The sequence below is a fragment of the Petromyzon marinus genome, chromosome 21 (genome assembly GCF_048934315.1).
Source record: "Petromyzon marinus isolate PM22_M1 ecotype Great Lakes invasive population chromosome 21, UKy_Petmar_22M1.pri1.0, whole genome shotgun sequence".
In the NCBI taxonomy this organism is placed as follows: Eukaryota; Metazoa; Chordata; class Hyperoartia; order Petromyzontiformes; family Petromyzontidae; genus Petromyzon; species Petromyzon marinus.
The window spans coordinates 14413469-14430876 of NC_133687.1; the positions used below are offsets into that span (position 1 = coordinate 14413469).

The window sequence follows — 17408 nt, forward strand, 5'->3', positions numbered from 1 at the left end:
CCTTATTACTCTTGCATTACACATGAGCTTGGATACATGCATTAAAAACCACGGGGCATTTGCATACGTTCTCGATACGGATTTAGATTGCTAGACGGATTTCCATCTTTAGTAAAACTTCGATAGTTATTGACACGAAAAAGTGTTGTATGTAAGTATATGTGTTTGCGTTCGTAAAACATTTTGACAGAATGCAAGGAACCACTTTGAAAGGTGCAGATGTCAGCTTTTGTTCAGAGAGGTCTTTAAGGCAGGACGTGCATCTTAATGTACAGATCAGAGCTTGACTTTACCAGAGCAGCTGAGAAAAATATATATCTAACTAGCAAAATGGTTGAAAATTGAAAGGCATGATAGGATTAGCAACTTGAAAGTTTGTATGAGAAAGTGGCAGGGGTGTGTTTCTCAAGAAAAGTCGGTGGATATGTGGGTGGGGCGAGTGTAGAGGATTGAGGCAAGTGAGCATTCGAGTGGAAACAGAAGTCCGAGATGAACAGAGATGTTTCATGCCACGTCGTCTTGGGTAAAACTATAAATTAAACTATTTTTTTAATTTTGCCAGGTAATGCCCCACTGAGCTCTGTAGATATTTTACGGAAGTATCCTGGCTATCGCATATGAGAGCTCAACGAAGTGGCTTATCGCGTGGAAATGTCTCGCAGCTAAATACTCTGAACGCGTGTTTTCCGAATGTGGAAGGAAAAACCGGAGGACCCGGAGTAATCCACGCGACCATGGGGAGAGAGAGCGACACGTACACTCGAAATATACAACGGGCGTCAGGGTCGGCACTTAATCTCAATGGCAACGAGTAGTGACCGGCAGATGTTGGGAATTTGCATACGCACGTGGCAATTACACTGAATTATAATCCGCCAACGGTCTGTTTCATGTACCTTACCACTAAACGAAACATTTTTTTTTTATTTTACCAGGTGAGTACCCCCAGGGCAATATCTGAGCTATGTAGCTCTTTTTCAGAAGCAACCTGATCACAAATGATAGCTCAACGAAGTGGCTTATCGTTTGGAAATGTATAGCGGCCAAAAACTCTGAACGAATTATCTAAATATGGAGGGGAAAACAGTAGGTTCTGGAGAAAAATCCATGCGACCATGGGGAGAGAGACGTGCAAACTCCAAATATACAGCAGGCGTCAGGGTCGGGATCGAACCCACGACTTCCTGTATACCAGGCAAGGTAGTTAACATCTGTGCACCACGGCGCCCTAAATCCAAAAGCAGACCTTTGAAGTCAGGTGCAAGCTGTAAAAAGCGTGCCCCTTCTGGAAGATGGACGGTGCGGTTTGTTGGCACCAGTGACGATCTGGGTCGCGTGGATCGCCGTTTGATCTTTTGATTTCAGACCGCAGGTGCCTTCCCCCCCCCCCCCGCTCAACCGAAGGAGCGCTTCAAACGGTCACGTTTGGTCCTCGCGGTTGAACCGGGATTGGATAATGCGCGCCATGATTTTGCGATCGATAATTCGGTCGGAAATCCGATTTTATCAAATGATCGAATCGTTTCATTAATGGCTCTGCTGGCAGATTTTAAAATGACTGCAACCGTTGCCGCGCGGAGTAAGGTCAGGATGCGGTCAGGATACAGCTCAGTTGGGGGGGAAACAGTGGAGCTGTCACTTAAATCAACTTTCGATTTTCTGGGTTAATGTGAGACGGGGGGGGGGAAGAAGGGGAGGGGTGACCTGGATCACGCAAAACCATGCAGCGTTACGAACATGTAAACGGGGCCGTGCAGAAGCGTTGCGTTCACTTTGCGTGACACGGGGGTGGCGATGTGGCGTGTTACTTGGGCTTTCGTTGCCGCTGCTTCAGGTCACCTGGCCACCGAGTCGTGAGTGAGAAGCAGCTGATAATTGAAGCAGCCGTGTGTGTGTGTGCGCGTGCTTCAGAGGTGCTAATGAGGGTTTTCTAATATTCTTGGTTTTTTTTAATCTCCCCTCCCACTGAGCACAGTTAATCTGCAACCCAGATAATCCGCCCCCCCCCCCCCAACCAATAATCACGAGTTAACTGTACAAGGGGTTTGTGTTAAAATACTGTCCGGGATGTAGACCCGTTCATTTTAGCAGCAACAGCATCATAATCAAATCATCATCCTGGGAACCACGAAGAATATATACACACACCAACCTTGAAAATCTCTGCCGCTGTCAGTCGAGGGGTATTGTAGAGCCTGTTGCGTGATTCGGTTCGAGCACTTACCAGGCCCTGCCATAGGAATGTGGGATGGCCCTCGGTAACCGGCTCAGGTGGTCGGCAGACAGCCAATCACGACGCACTCGCTTCAGAGGCTGCGTTTAAAAAAAAAAATAACGGGCCTTGTTCCGTCGCCGGGCGAGTCTGAATTGATAGGCAGGTGAGCAAGGAAGGGGGGGGGGCAGTGTTTTGCACGCTCACGATTATAATGGCGTTGATTGTGCTTTGTTTGGTGGAGACTTGGATGTAGGCCTGTGGGAGGCACACATCTCCATGACAACAAGGTGCTTTCCCATAGGCAACGGTCCAGAAGAGGTAGGTTGGTGACCTCAAGTATTGTGTGGTGGTATTCTGTCGCAAGCGTACGTATTCCTCTCCTCCTGGAATCTTTTTGCGTGTAAAAAATTACCGGTACTCAAACAAAACGACCCAAAGTAGGGGAGCCATTTCTTTATCCAAACATCACAAGCGCGTACAATTTAAATTTAAAAGAAATCGGCCAACCATCCCAAGCTGTGCATTCGTGCATGTATCTTGGGAATTAAAAAGGCATTCTCATTAACAAAAAGCATGACTACACAATTAATTAAAAAGTAACCAAATTGTCCAGGCTGTTTGCTTTAAGGGGACCAGCCCTCCTTAAACGGTGCTGTGGTGGCTAGGCGATGTTAACTCTCTCGCCTGGTATAGAGGAGGTCGTGAGTTCGATCCCCACCCCGACGCCTGTATATTTGGAGTTTGCGTGTTCTCCCTGTGATCGCGTGGATTTTTCTCCGGGTACTCCGGTTTTTCCCTCCACATTTAGAATGAACATGCGTTTAGAGTATTTGGCTGCTATAAATTCCCACACTGGACATCCGTGAAAAAGAGCTTTATAGCTCATCGGATTCCTCCAGTATCAAAACATTATTCTGGATTCTGACGTGAACAAGCCACTTTGTTGGCCTCTCATTTGCAATAGCCAGGTCGCTTTTGAAAATAAGCTTAAAGCTCGGTGGGCCTTACCTGGTAAATAAAATAGCTTTCGTTAATTTAGTTTCAGTGTGCGCGAGTCTATCTCTTGAACTGTGGCCTACTTTGCCCATGCCAGCGAGAGACGACTGGAGGCGTCGTCGTCACGTGAGCCCGCGGGGTCAGGGTACAGCGAGAGGCGTGGGGGCCTCGTGTCTGTCACCGGAGCTAGGAAACGCTGTGTGGCTAATATTTGAAAAATAGTAAATGCCACGCGTGCCTTTGGCTCAAAGAGATTGGCAGCGGGGTGCGCAAGTTTACTGGGGGAGGGGTGGTTCCGCGCTTGGAATTTACCACCGTGCTAAGTTTAGGGGGGGCAGGGGTGGGGCGAGGGGTGGGGTTGCGATTTTTTACATTCACGGGATGTCTACGGCGTGGAGTGAACAAATAAAAAATTGGGATTTAAAACATGTTCTCGGTTCCTTTTCGGTTGCCCTCGTGGGTTATTTCTATCACAGTGGTGACGAATCACGTGCGGCTGTGTTCACCTACGTTGAAAGTTGACGTTGGTGGTGACATCAATGCTCAACGACGCGAGGCAAACATCTTTGCCGCAATTGAAGTTACACGTGAGCGCGCACTTGTCGTTCCTGGAGGTGAGAGTTGTCGATGAGTTCCTGACGCCCCCCCCCACCACGTCCGCCGGCAGCGCGTCCATCCACCTGAGCAGCTGCTCGCCCGGGGGCTCGCGAGCATCGACTCGGTCTCGTCGTAACCGTGTCTCTCTCTCTCCACCGTCTCCCATCCGTCTCCCATCGTCGTCGGGCTTGGTCGGTGCGCCGCCGAACGAAGGCTTTCTCTCACGCCCCCGTTGCCGTCACCCCTCGAGGGCCTTGCAATGCCACGATCCGTCTCCCTCCTGCTCACGAGTCAATCCAATCGCTCCAGCTTCACGCGGGCGATCCGGCCTCTCGCCCGATCGCCACTGCCATCGCCACCGCGAATCTGACGCATCCTTCCATCCTCCCCCCCCCCCCGACGCCCAATTAATTTCCCAAATCGTCGATACGACGTCTAACGTGTGTTTGTTACGACCCGTGTGTTTTCTGTTGCACCTGTCTCGGCAAGAAATATGCACAGTTATTTTTTATTTATTCATTTAGCGAATGCTTTTACACATGACTTTTACACAGAGCACCAGGTACGCAAGGGAACTAAGGAAATAAACGTATGCGTGTCGATGTTATATCACGAGTGGACGTCGGCCCTACGTAGCCACAGAGTGCCATGTGACAGCCTCCTCCAGCACGTGCAGGGCAACGACGTCGGCCAGTACCGCCCGACACGCCCTGACGGACTTCACAGCCGGAGACGATGGCACCGTGCCGTTGGTCTCCTGGCTGCCCGCACACAAACGGCGGTGGCGGCTGTCACGCAGTCGTAGTACGCACTTCGGTGCGTGTGAATCGACGCACCGATTGGGTACGCTCTCTACATCACGCGCGATGGTGTTGCTGATTTTTTTTCCACGATCGAAGTTTATTTTTTTTCCAAATAACTCGCATCCTGCTTTTGCGATCTTCATTTCATGTCAATGATAGCCCCCGATTTGTGAATATTGTGCTGTATTTTCCAGTTTCCTCTCCAATTATTTTCCTTTGTTGAGCAAACCTCTGTTGCCCATGGCTTTTGTTTTCCCATGTTTATGTGGAGCCCAACTCTGCAGTCGCCTTTGTTTTGCTCTTCGGTAAATTTCCTTCGGTTAACGATCATTGCTTGTTAACATGACTGTCGTCAACAAATCTGAGTTGCTTTAATACTTTTCTGTGTACATTTTTTCCCCTCCTTCAGACCAAGTCCCCCACGTCCAGAAAATATCTTCCACTGCTACTGTGACTAACCTTAGGGAAAAGCGTTGTTCTCCGTACCCACCCCCCTCCTCTTGTAATGTGTGCGTTGCGCTTATGGTTACATCTCGATCTTTCTGGATTACTGTTCGCGATTTACCAATCAAATTCCTCTTTGCGGTCTTCTCGCTCATTTCTGTTTTGACGACAGGTTCCGTAACAGTTTCGTCAGCTAAACACTTGCGCTTTTGCGACCAGTATTATTCATAATAGTTTTTTTTAGGTTGGATCGCGTAAATATAAATGTCGATAAACCCGCCACCACCCGACACAGACAATTAGTAAGGTTAGTTTAACACGTAGGCTTTCGCGACCAATATAATCCATAATTCAGGTTTTTTTGGGTTGGATTTTTACGCAATCTAACCCAAATAACCTGTATTATGGGTGCATCATTACCCCCGCGCGCAACCGGCAAGGTTCACTTTTAGCGCCGTTGTATTATTGCCGTCCCTCTCTTTAAGCGCTCGAGCGCGGCATTAAATTGTGGCTGCGCGTGTGCGTTGCCCGTATCTTGTCATGGAGCTTCGTTAAAAATTAAAATGCGGCGCTCCGGTGTCGGCTTTCGGCAGACCCAGGGGAGGGCGGCGCGAGCGGCTTGAGAAACCGCCGGAAGGTTGCGCCGCCGTACCCTGGGCTTGCCGTTCTTACCCTTGGCCGATTCCTCCTGCCGCCGCTGCGCCCACCACGTCGCCTCGCGGCCACCGCTGCGTGTCCTTGCGGTGTTGACAGCGTGGAGCAGAGAGGTCCAAGCTCTGAACTGTGTGTGTGTGTGTTGAACTTCTTTCGCGCACCGTACCTTGGCTAACCGTGCTAATCGAAGCAGTTTTAAAGAAATTTGTTTTCAATCTGGATCAGGGGTTCTTAACCTGGGGTGCGAGATGCCCTTTCTGAGAACCAACGGGGTGCAGGCTGCAATACAGATTAAGAACCACCGATCTAGATTTAAAAGTGCGTAGCTCCAGTAGCTTTCTTAATATCGGAAGGAAGAGTGTTCCAGATGGCCGCAGGAGCGCGTCCGAAAGCACCGCGATGATGCGGTGACCACCGTCCTTGTTGGATGGACAGCCAAAAAGCCACTGCGAGGATGACGACAGGAGTTGGCGTGGTGGGTTATGTTCCCTGACGAGATCGACGAGGCATTGTGGTTCGTTTGTGGCAAGCTTTCGTGGCGTGGTGTGTGAGCATGCGAGTTCTATACTCGCTTTACGGCCAACACCAGTGGCGATTTCCTGTACCGGTCCTGGGTTTCCCATCGGTCGACTCGGCCTAAAATGAGTACCTGGTGCAATGTGTAAACATCGCCACTAGGGAGACAAAGGTGGCTAGGCATGGTGCCGTGCCAGTGTACATAGGTGCAACTTGATAACAGCCCTTGCCCATACAGTCTGTTTGAGTCTCTACGGGGGATCTTTGTCTTTTGTATGTTTGGTCGATCGCGCTCAATGCGAGTACTCGGCACGGTGCGTTGAAGTTGCACCAGGCAGACGAAGGTGGCTGGGCGGCTAAACCGGGGAATCTTCGTGCGCGGTGGTGTCGGTTGCTTGGTCACAGCCGACGCCCTGTACTGTGACCCTGGTGACCCAGGCGTCCCGTTCCTGACTGCACACAGCAGCAGCGGCAATTGGCACCCAGAATTTAAAAGCTGCTTATGCATCTCCTTGAAGTTGCGTCTCCTGATTATGTATCTCCGCGCCTCCGATGAGCACGGTTGGCTATGTACGGTGCGAACGAAGTTCAAAGTAGAAGCATAAAAGTTGGGTTGGTGTATAATGATTGGTTGTGTGGTGGAAACGTGAATATGGTAAAGACCATGTGACCCACCCCGTTGAGTGTCATAGTGGACCTGACATGTTGTGTAGACTGAATGGGACAATTATATGAACCCAGTCGTGGGGCTCCCCTAGGTCGACTCGGCCTCAAATGAGTACCCGGTGCGATGTACAAACATCGCCACTGGGGTCCCCCCCCTCTCCTGTGCCGTGCCGGCCTCCATCGGTGCTACTCGCTAACAGCGCTTGCCCCAACAGTCTGCTAAAGCTATAACAGGGGATCTTTGCCCTTTGTTGTACCATGCCAAGCTTTGTGCACTGCCGTCTGTCACAGCTGCTGTGGCGATGTCACCTCCCATTCAGTCGCGCTTGTGCTTGCCTATGTTTGGTTGTTGACCGTGTTGAGGTCGTTCTTTCACCTCGGCCGCTAAGGTTGTGATTTTTACACATTTCCACGACCTGTCGTCAAGCTTGAGTTCACACCGCTGCTCGAATGGCAAACCACTTGTCCTGTACCTGTGTGTAGGTATGTTGAAAGTTCATTTTGAAAGGTGTTATTTGGTGGTGCATTCTCAAAGTTGTTATCCTGCGTTTCCTCTAGCACGTCAATTGTGTTCATTATTATTATCAGCCAATGAATGAGTGTTTGTTTACAACTGGGAGCAAAACTGGGGAACCCGGATAAAGCGTACGTGCGAAGGGGTAACACTCTATCCCGGTGTTCCTAATTGCAAGGAACCACGCGCCTCTGGCTGCCCCTGGTGGCCCATGATGTGTGGCCCCCCGACACAAGACACATCTGAAAACACCCCCCATCATCATCATCGTGCTGCTTGTCAAACCCAACAATGGTTTCAAATGTGTGGCGGCCCTCCTCACACTGACGATGTCTTGTCGCTAAAGTGGGCCCACCTCTGAAATGTTGTGAAGAAAGCTGCTCTACCCCGTACAGATGGAACATGTGGAGTCCACACTTGCTGTGCCGCATTCACCTGTCGAGCCAGGGTTAAACCTCGCAACACTCGTGCGATCCAGCAACCCTTGCCCCGCAGCCTCCACAGTGCTGGGTTGCAGGCCACGTGCATGGCCACCGGTTCTCTCCCGCAGCATATTTCACGATGCCCTTGTCTGAACTTCAGCCCAGTGCCAGCTAACTCGGTGGACAGTACAAAAAGGCGGGGGTTCACTAACTGCGGTCTCAGCCACGCGCACGCTTCGTCCATGTCGTGCGCGTCCTCCATCGTAACCGATCGACTAATGTCGGGGTGAGATTTGAATCCTTTACGTTAATGCACCGCATCTTCCACGCGCGCGGGCACTCCGGGAATTAACCTCAACGGCGTTTCGCCCGACGCACCCGACAACGATCGCATTCTTGAGCCACTGTCTCTTTCAGTCCATTAAGTGGCGGCAGATGAAGTGCGGTGCCACAATCGTGGCACCTCTACCGTCCCGGCGTGTGTGCATTTGTGTTTTTACGGAGCGAGTCATTCTTCCGGGTTTTGCCCAAATCGAACTATTAAACGAAACTATACTTTTTTTACTTTACCAGGTGAAGCCCACGAAGCTATTCGCTTCGTTTTCAGAAGCGACCTGGCCACTAATGATTTCTCAACGAAGTGGCTTATCACGTCGAAATTTATAGCAGCCAAATACTCTAAACCCATGTTGATTCTAATTGTGGAGGGAAAAACCGGTTGACCCGGAGAAAAATCCACACGACTACGGGGAGGAGGAAGAGAGATTCAAGCAAACTGCAAATATACAGCAGGCATCGTCAGGGTCGGGATCGAACCCACGACCTCCTGCGTACCAGGCGAGGTAGTCAACATCTCGCCACGTCCTCGGATGGAGCTCGGTTGCCTTGGGTAGCTTGTGGCGACTGCATGCGATGAACGGTCTTTGTTGAGCACTTTATCTTTTTATTACAGCCACTAATATTCTTCTTTTGCTGCAAGAGTAACCCCTTGTTTTCTGGCCTTGCTCGCCGATCGTCCTTGCTCTTGTCGACTATTTTAAATCCTTCGTGAAATCTGCCGGCGTCGGCAACTTTGGTCGGCTGCGGAGCGCAACAAAGCTTCACTATCATCCACGGCCTCACTGCTGCCGACAACAGCGGTATTATCCTGCGAGAACAAGTACAATCCTGCGCTTTTACCGTGCACGTGATCGCTTACGAAGGTAAAAACGAGGTACGCCACAAATATGCGAGCTTCCCCCGCTGCTGCGCGGATATAAATGTAAAGTCCCCGAAGTTGGCAATGAAACAAAAACGCAACGTTTGACCTCGGCTCACGTGAACTCTTTGCTCGCTCCACCCAATTCTCTTGGAAATCTCTGGGTCCTCTGCGAGTCCATCTCGTGTCCCTGGTGAGGGATTCACTCATGGTTCAAGGTCTTCGTCGTGGTGTTTCGTTTCCCTAGAGTTTGGTTGTACCCCTGGGCCCTGTTGGAGGAATCCCTTGTAGAGCTGCAGTTATTCAGCACCTGTTTAAAGTAAACCGAAATTTTTTCTCGTTGAGTATTAAAATTCTATATTTTGCTCAGAGTGATCGCGATCTCTGAGATTTAGCCTCCATTATACTGTGCTAAATGTACAAAGGCACTTGAAAAAAAAAGTCCATACACGGTCTGTTTATCCTTCCTCTTATTGTGTGGCAGGGCGATGAGCGACGTTGACGTGGAAGTTGGTCGAGCCGGTTGTTAGCGAGGCCTCCAGGAGCGTCGTTGTGCCACTGTCCCGAGACGCTGCCAGCAAACGACCGAAGCTTTGTGCTCTGTCGGATGATGAGGTTCACGCTATGGTTTTAATGGCCGCAAGTCCCAATAGGGGGGTGTGGGGGGTGGAGGCTGGTTGTCCGGGCAGTGGTGGCTACGCATATGGCCTGTGCAATCCGGCACTGTGGAGGCGTGGGTGGGTTGGTGGATTGCACACAGATGCTGCGTGAAACTCCCTTCCAGTGGGTGTCGGAAGTCCCCTAACCCTAACCCTGGCTCGCCAGCAGAAGGTGGTACAGCAAGTGGACTGATCGCTATCTGTTTCCATCTCGCCCAACATTAGTGGATCGGTTACGATGGGGGAGGCGCATGGCTTGAGTAAAACGTGCGTGTGGCTGAGACCACAGTTCATTAACCTCCGCGTGCGTGCGGTTAGCTGGCACCGGGCTTGCGTTCAGAGAAGGGCATCGTGGAATGGGCTGGTGGCCATGCACGTGGCCCTGAAATCCAGCACTGGAGGCAGCAGCCAGGGTTGCTGGATCGCACGAGGGTTGTGAGGTTCCCTTCCCGTGGGCGTCGAGGAGGTGCCACCATACTCCTGGCTCGCCAGCAGAAGGCGGTAGAGCGAGTGGACTAAATCGCCATCTGTTTTCATCTGTATGGGGGGATGGAGCGTTGCCTCCTTGCGCCAGGCGCGGGTTTTCTCCGGGTGCTGCGGTTTCCTTCCCACTTACGTAATGATAATAAACGCGGCGACATTGGCTGAAAAAATCTTAAAAATAAAAACTTGATGCAGGATTCTCCTACACCTCAGGTCTGGCTTTTCTGGATAAATAAGTCGATTATATTATTATTAATCACATCGTGCACCTGTGCCCAGGGGTTGTGACCGCACCCGCCGTGCAATATTCGAATTGTGAGTTGAAAGCAGACAAAAAACAACTGGATAACGATTAATGAATAAAAAATGACTTGTCATTAACTCGTTCGTTCGTTTCTCAGTCTGCTCGTCTTCGTGAGGGTCACGGCGGTGGCAGCGTGTTGGGTAGTGGCGGTCCACACCTCCCTTTCCCTGGCGGCATACTCCAGCAATACTACACTATACACTACACTATACACTGCTATACACAGACTGTAGCTCTTCCTGGTAAATGCCCAGGCGTTCCCAGGCCTGGGAATCCCACGAGCTATGAAGCTGTTTTGCACAGATATCCAGGAGGGGCGGGTGAGAAAGGAGTTAGAACAAGAAACACTACAACAGGAATGGTAAACAAATCACTTTATTAAAACACTTTTTTTACCAAGTTAAGCTTACGGAGCCATTAGCTTATTTTTTAGAAGCGAGCTAGCCCACAAATGATAGCTCCACGAAATGGCTTATCACGTGGAAATTCACAGCAGCCAAAAATACCAGCGGTCCTTAAATTTTTTGGCACCAGGGACCAGTTTCGTGGACGACAATTTTTTCACGGACCGGGGTGGGGGTGTTCATCATTGGGTCTTTCCCCCTTTTCAAAGAAACTCTCCAGCGACGTTTGTTTTTTACTCATTTTGGCTAGGATTAGCTTGTGGGCTTACCACAACTGTGACTGAGACAAGTGCGCAGTGCGGGAAAGAGGCGCGGACGGAAGTGGTAAATAATAAAATAATGGGGCGGGCCACGCGTGGACTCACCGCTTTCACCTCCTGCTGCTGTGCGGCCCGGTTCCTAACAGGCCTCGGACCGTTACCGGTCCATGGCCCGGGGGTTGGGGACCCCTTCTCTAAACAATCCTAAGTCGTGCTCTCGATGATCTGAGCGCCTTCTCCTTCGGTAGCACTCGGCACAACTCCCACCCCCCCCACCACCACCGCTCCCCCCGGAGCGTCCGACACCGCAGAAGTGCGCGGGGGGCCATGTGATCGGCGCGCGGAGAGAATTGCTATTGTCGGCCGCGGGCACGTGTCTCCACTGCCTCAAATAGTTCTGGGCAGACGGGCTGGCGAGAGAGAGAGAGAAGGGCCACACGGCTGCCGCGGACTTGTCTGTCGCCCCGTGGCACGTGCGCTCCGCGTGGCCTAGCGCAGAACTTCGTCCCCTGACCCCACCCCCACCCTCACCCCCACCACCGCGTCCGTCAGCACGGCAGCCTCCCCACCCCCTGTCCAACGGCAGGAGACATGCGCCTTACCTCAAAGTACACTTGGAATTATTCTGGTCTAACCCTCTAACCGCCCCCCCCCCGGCCACAACCTCCCCCAGCCTGGGATTGTACAAATGGTCGCGATCCGTTTCGTAAAGACATTTTTTGTTTTCTTTTTAAACAAATTCTTCCTTTCTCAGTTGCATTGTTTCCCTCTCTCCGCCCGGTCCCCGCTCGCGCCGTTAACTATCAGCGGCGACGTCGCCAAATAATTTCCATCGATCGCGAGGAACGGATCGTCACGCGCCACGACCCCGGCGGGCGTGTCTCTCGCGTGTAAGGAATCTGATTTCAGTTCGGTGTTGCGTTTGCCTCCTTGATGGGGTTCCGCTGAAGGTTCGCTGGCAATTGAAGCTAGCGCCCATCGTGCCCCTAGTATATTCCTGGAGAATTCTCAGATTTGAGATCGTTAAATGCTTGGGAGGTTCATTTGAAAAAAAATGCAGCTGTACGGCTCAAAGGGGGCTTTGCTTGGTGAGTAAACTTGGCCACCTCGTTCTGCTGAGGACAATTCGGCGGCGTGGGATCTGCCACTCTCCATTCCGCTTGGGCGAAGGAATCTCGACGGCCCGTCAGGAGTGTTTTTGCCGCACCTCCGATTAGCACGTCTTGGCGACGCGAGGCGCGAAAGCAGTTCCACACACAGCGTGCACGATCGCCGATCTCGGCGGCTTACAGGTAACGAAGATATCCCCCGCTGTCCAGTGTGAATGAACTCGAATAACCTGTGAATGGGCTTTACCAACCCGCGTACGATATCCCCCGTGTCGCATTCAACAGGATGTTTGGGGCAAGCGCTGCTCGCGAGCAACCTGTGAAGGCCAACGCAGCACACGAGGGGTTGGGTGGCCGACACCACGTTCAGCCACCTTTGTCGACCCCGGTAGGCCAGTGTTGACACACGGCACCAAGTGCCCGTTGAAAGCCGAGTCGGTCTACGGGAGAGCCGCCAGGACCGGTGCAGATGTTCTTCTCTCGCCGTTATTGGTCGGCGAGTGGGAATCGTTACCAGGGTCGCCGGGTTCGTGGCAGAGCACGCTTACCAATGCGCCAACGCTCCGCAAACAGCCAAAGGTATCCCACGTGCAGGGTGCGCCCAGACTGTGAGGTCAGGTTTATTGTAATCATCACCACCATCAACCACTACCACCACAGTTGTTTTCATGACACTGCCGGCATCCACTCGTAAAGAGTGTGCACGGATTCAACATTCTGAGCCGTCCACACAAGAAGGTCGAATATAGAAAGTCCCAGGGTCCCAGGAGTGTCTCCATGTTCGCACAAGAATTTGCTGCCGCTCATTAACGACACCCGTGAGTGGCGGTGGTGGTAAATCCACATTCGTAAAAAACAACAAATCGTCCACTCCCTTCAATTTAAAATAACAAGCAAGGGTAAAGCGGGGTTCCGAGCGAGATGAGCGGCTCTGTGTACGATGCTCCTCGTGTGCCTGTGCGGCCTTTCGACGTTTTGAAAATGTCTTCCTGCCGTCTCTCTGGATCTGGCGGAGGGGCGGAAGGGAAGAGAGAGCGGTTTGGGGGCAAGGTCGGCGGTGGCGTTGCCCGCCGATGTCCACCGCTTTGACCACCGCTGTCCAGTGTGAATTAACTCGAATGACCTGTGAGTGGGCTTTACCAACCCGCGTACGGCAAACGCTCTGCTGTCCGCTATCCATGGGGAATGGAGGGTGCTGGCTAATCAAACGTGCCGGTTTTCTGAGACTTACGCTCGTGGATCACCACGTTTTTCCAAGTACGTAAAAATTTTCAGAAAAGAAACTTAAGCCTACGTTTTAACGTGCGATGTAATGAATAATATGCTCTGTTACAGAGGTGCTTACCAGGTACACCAGTGGATCTTAACTTTTACTGCAGCCTGCATCCCTTGGGTTCTCAGAAAGGGCATCTCGCACCCCCATGGAGTGCCTGCACCCCAGGTTAAGTACCACTGGGGTAGCGCATTCTAAGTCGATTGCAGAGAAGCAGTGTGGCCGCTTAGGGGACAATATACAGTAGTACAGTACCGTATATATGTTATACAGACTTCAGCTAGCGCCACCACTCAGCAGTGTCCTGCAGCTTCCGTGAACAATGATAAATCTACGAAAAGTGCACGGGCTAAATGCCGGATGGCTCTCGGAATTTTTCCGGGACCGTGAAGGAAGACTCATCTTGCCACTCAGTGACAGATGCCAGTTCGTCGAGCTTTCCGGATGGGAAAGTGCCGGTTGGATAGCAGAGATTTTGCTGCAGTTTAACCACTTTGGCCGCGTGGAACCTGGCGGCCAAGTTTGCCTGCCACTTGCCAGTGTCGGTCTGAATGATTCCCAGCTGTGTGGCCGGCAGCGTAGATTCACGGAGCCCTTGCCAACAGAATTGTCTCACCCCCCCCCCCCTCTTCCCCAGTGCTGATGTCGACCACCGTGTCTCACCCCACCGCCCCCCATAGAGTTTACGCTCGCTGACACCGTGCCCCATACTGGACATCTGTGAAAAAGAGCTTCATAGCTCATCAGATTCCTCATCCTCCTCCTGCAGTCGATATAAAGATTCTGATTATGAACAGCTGGTCTCTAAGCACGGCAATGCCCCATTGAGTAACCGCGAAGAAAAGTTTATGGTGTCCCCCCCCCCCCCTCCGCGGGTTCCACGTTACTTTGAACAAGTTTCTCTGTCCCTGGCAGCAGTGCCGCCGGCCTCCCGGTGCTGTGTTCTCGAGCCACGTGCCGTTGGTGTCGAAGCCTAAACATTGGTCACGCGTTGGCGGTCAATGCTTGGGTTGCTTTAGCGACCAGGCAGGGGTGTTGCTGGTTAACGTCTCCCCACCCCCGTTTCACCCCCCCCACCCCCTTCCGAAGACGAAGGCTGCCCCGCGTTGTTTTTCTGGTCGGGCTGCGGGTGTTTTCAGTGCGCTCTCTGTGCGCGCGCGCGCGTGGAAAAAGTGAATCGCTGCGAAAATAGCCAAAAAAAAAACCCCCGGCACACAATGAGAGTGGTTTCCGAACGGCCGCTTTAAAAGGCCGGCAGGAAGGGCTCCCTTGAACACGTCGTTCCCCCCCCCCCCCCCCCCCGAGCGAGAGCCACCTGTGTGCCGCTCGGGCGTGATCCTCTCTGGGCGAGAACGCGAGGCGGTGGCGGTTGCGACGCCGCTCGCGCTGCTTGTGTTGGCGCGCGTGCGACTGAGCGCGCGTCCGGGGAGCGGCGGCGGCGGCGGCGGTTCACGGTGCCGCGCTACGAACCCGGCGACCCAAGTTCGAAATTCCCCGCTCGCGGCCAAACGCCGGCGACGATTATCTGCACCGGTCCTGGGAATCCCCTCGGTCGACTCAAATGCGTACCCGGTGCGGTGTGTAAAAGCGTCGCCGCTGGGAGGCAAAGGCGGCCGGGCGTGGTGTTGGCCACACCACCCTCTCGTGTACTGCGCCTGCCTTCATAGGTGCTCGCTAACAGCACTTGCCCCCAACAGTCTGTTGAGGCTATATGGGGGATCTTTGTCTTTGAGCGTGTGCGTTTGTGCGGTCGCGCGTGAAATCGCCAGTCACTCCCGAATGTACAGCTCGCAAGCAAACGCGTGCGTGCGGATACTGTACGGCATGTATCCTGTACAGATCTGTGATAACGTTTATTTTAAAGAAAAGTGACCAGTTTATAAATAAATGGAAACGTGTGGTTTGTTTCGGTTAGTTGGGCATCGATGCTGCAGCAGCTCGGCCAAGTACAGTGAGGGAAAAAAAGTATTTGATCCCCTGCTGATTTTGTACGTTTTCCCACTGACAAAGGAATGATCAGTCTATAATTTTAATGGTAGGTTTATTTGAAAAGTGAGAGACAGAATAACAAAAAAATCCAGAAAAACGCATGTCAAAAATGTTATAAATTGATTTGCATTTAAATGAGGGAAATAAGTATTTGACCCCTCTGCACAACATGACTTAGTACTTAGTGGCAAAACCCTTGTTGGCAATCACAGAGGTCAGACTTTTCTTGTAGTTGGCCACCAGGTTTGCACACATTTCAGGAGGGATTTTGTCCCACTCCTCTTTGCAGATCTTCTCCAAGTCATTAAGGTTTCGAGGCTGACGTTTGGCAACTCGAACCTTCAGCTCCCTCCACAGATTGTCTATGGGATTAAGGTCTGGAGACTGGTTAGGCCACTCCAGGACCTTAATGTGCTTCTTCTTGAGCCACTCATTTGTTGCCTTGGCCGTGTGTTTTGGGTCATTGTCATGCTGGAATACCCATCCACGACCCATTTTCAATGCCCTGGCTGAGGGAAGGAGGTTTTCACTCAAGATTTGACGGTACATGGCTCCGTCCATCGTCCCTTTGATGCGGTGAAGTTGTCCTGTCCCCTTAGCAGGAAAACACCCCCAAAGCATAATGTTTCCACCTCCATGTTTGACGGTGGGGATGGTGTTCTTGGGGTCATAGGCAGCATTCCTCCTCCTCCAAACACGGCGAGTTGAGTTGATGCCAAAGAGCTCCATTCTTGTCTCATCTGACCACAACACTTTCACCCAGTTGTCCTCTGAATCATTCAGATGTTCATTGGCAAACTTCAGACGGGCATGTATATGTGCTTTCTTGAGCAGGGGGACCTTGCGGGCGCTGCAGGATTTCAGTCCTTCACGGCGTTGTGTGTTACCATTGTTTTATTGGTGACTATGGTCCCAGCTGCTTTGAGATCATTGACAAGATCCTCCCGTGTAGTTCTCGGCTGATTCCTCACCGTTCTCATGATCATTGCAACTCCACGAGGTGAGATCTTGCATGGAGCCCTAGGCCGAGGGAGATTGACAGTTATCACCTTCTCACCAAGCTGCTTGGCAATGGTCTTGTAGCCCATTCCAGCCTTGTGTAGGTCTACAATCTTGTCCCTGACATCCTTGGAGAGCTCTTTGATCTTGGCCATGGTGGAGAGTTTGGAATCTGATTGATTGATTGCTTCTGTGGACAGGTGCCTTTTATACAGGTAACAAGCTGAGATTAGGAGCACTCCCTTTAAGAGTGCTCCTAATCTCAGCTCGTTACCTCTATAAAAGACACCTGGGAGTCAGAAATCTTTCTGATTGAGAGGGGGTCAAATACTTATTTCCCTCATTAAAATGCAAATCAATTTATAACATTTTTGACATGCGTTTTTCTGGATTTTTTTGTTGTTATTCTGTCTCTCACTGTTCAAATAAACCTACCATTAAAATTATAGACTGATCATTTCTTTGTCAGTGGGCAAACGTACTAAATCAGCAGGGGATCAAATACTTTTTTCCCTCGCTGTAAATCTTCACCGCCACGCATTGCCGAATTTAACCGTGACACAGTCAGGGTTGATTTTGGTGGTGGAACAACACGAATGAATCGTCAACAACATGACGAATAGGTTGAGGTTTTGGACCACGGATGTCAGTCCCATCCATCATATTAATGATAATACGAGGTTCCAGTACGGGCCTAGGATAGGGATAGGCCAAATTGAAACATCACTTTCAGAGTGTGAATTCCAAATCGGGCTTCCATGTAGAACTCGTCATGTATTTGTGTGCTGGTTTTTTCTTTTTACGTGGTTTTACCATTCATGATGCTCGCTGCTGTCGAGTCCGTTTATTTTCGTTACGGTCAATTGAGCTAAGAATCTCTTTTAATGGCAACCCGGCCAAAGC

At 51.3% G+C, this 17408-nt stretch overlaps 1 protein-coding gene across 2 annotated transcripts in view; it reads left to right on the forward strand.

Annotated features, from left to right (window-relative positions):
* LOC116944572 (protein kinase C and casein kinase substrate in neurons protein 2-like) overlaps window positions 1–17408 on the forward strand; it is a 90447-nt gene that overhangs the window by 32189 nt on the left and 40850 nt on the right. The window lies entirely within an intron of this gene.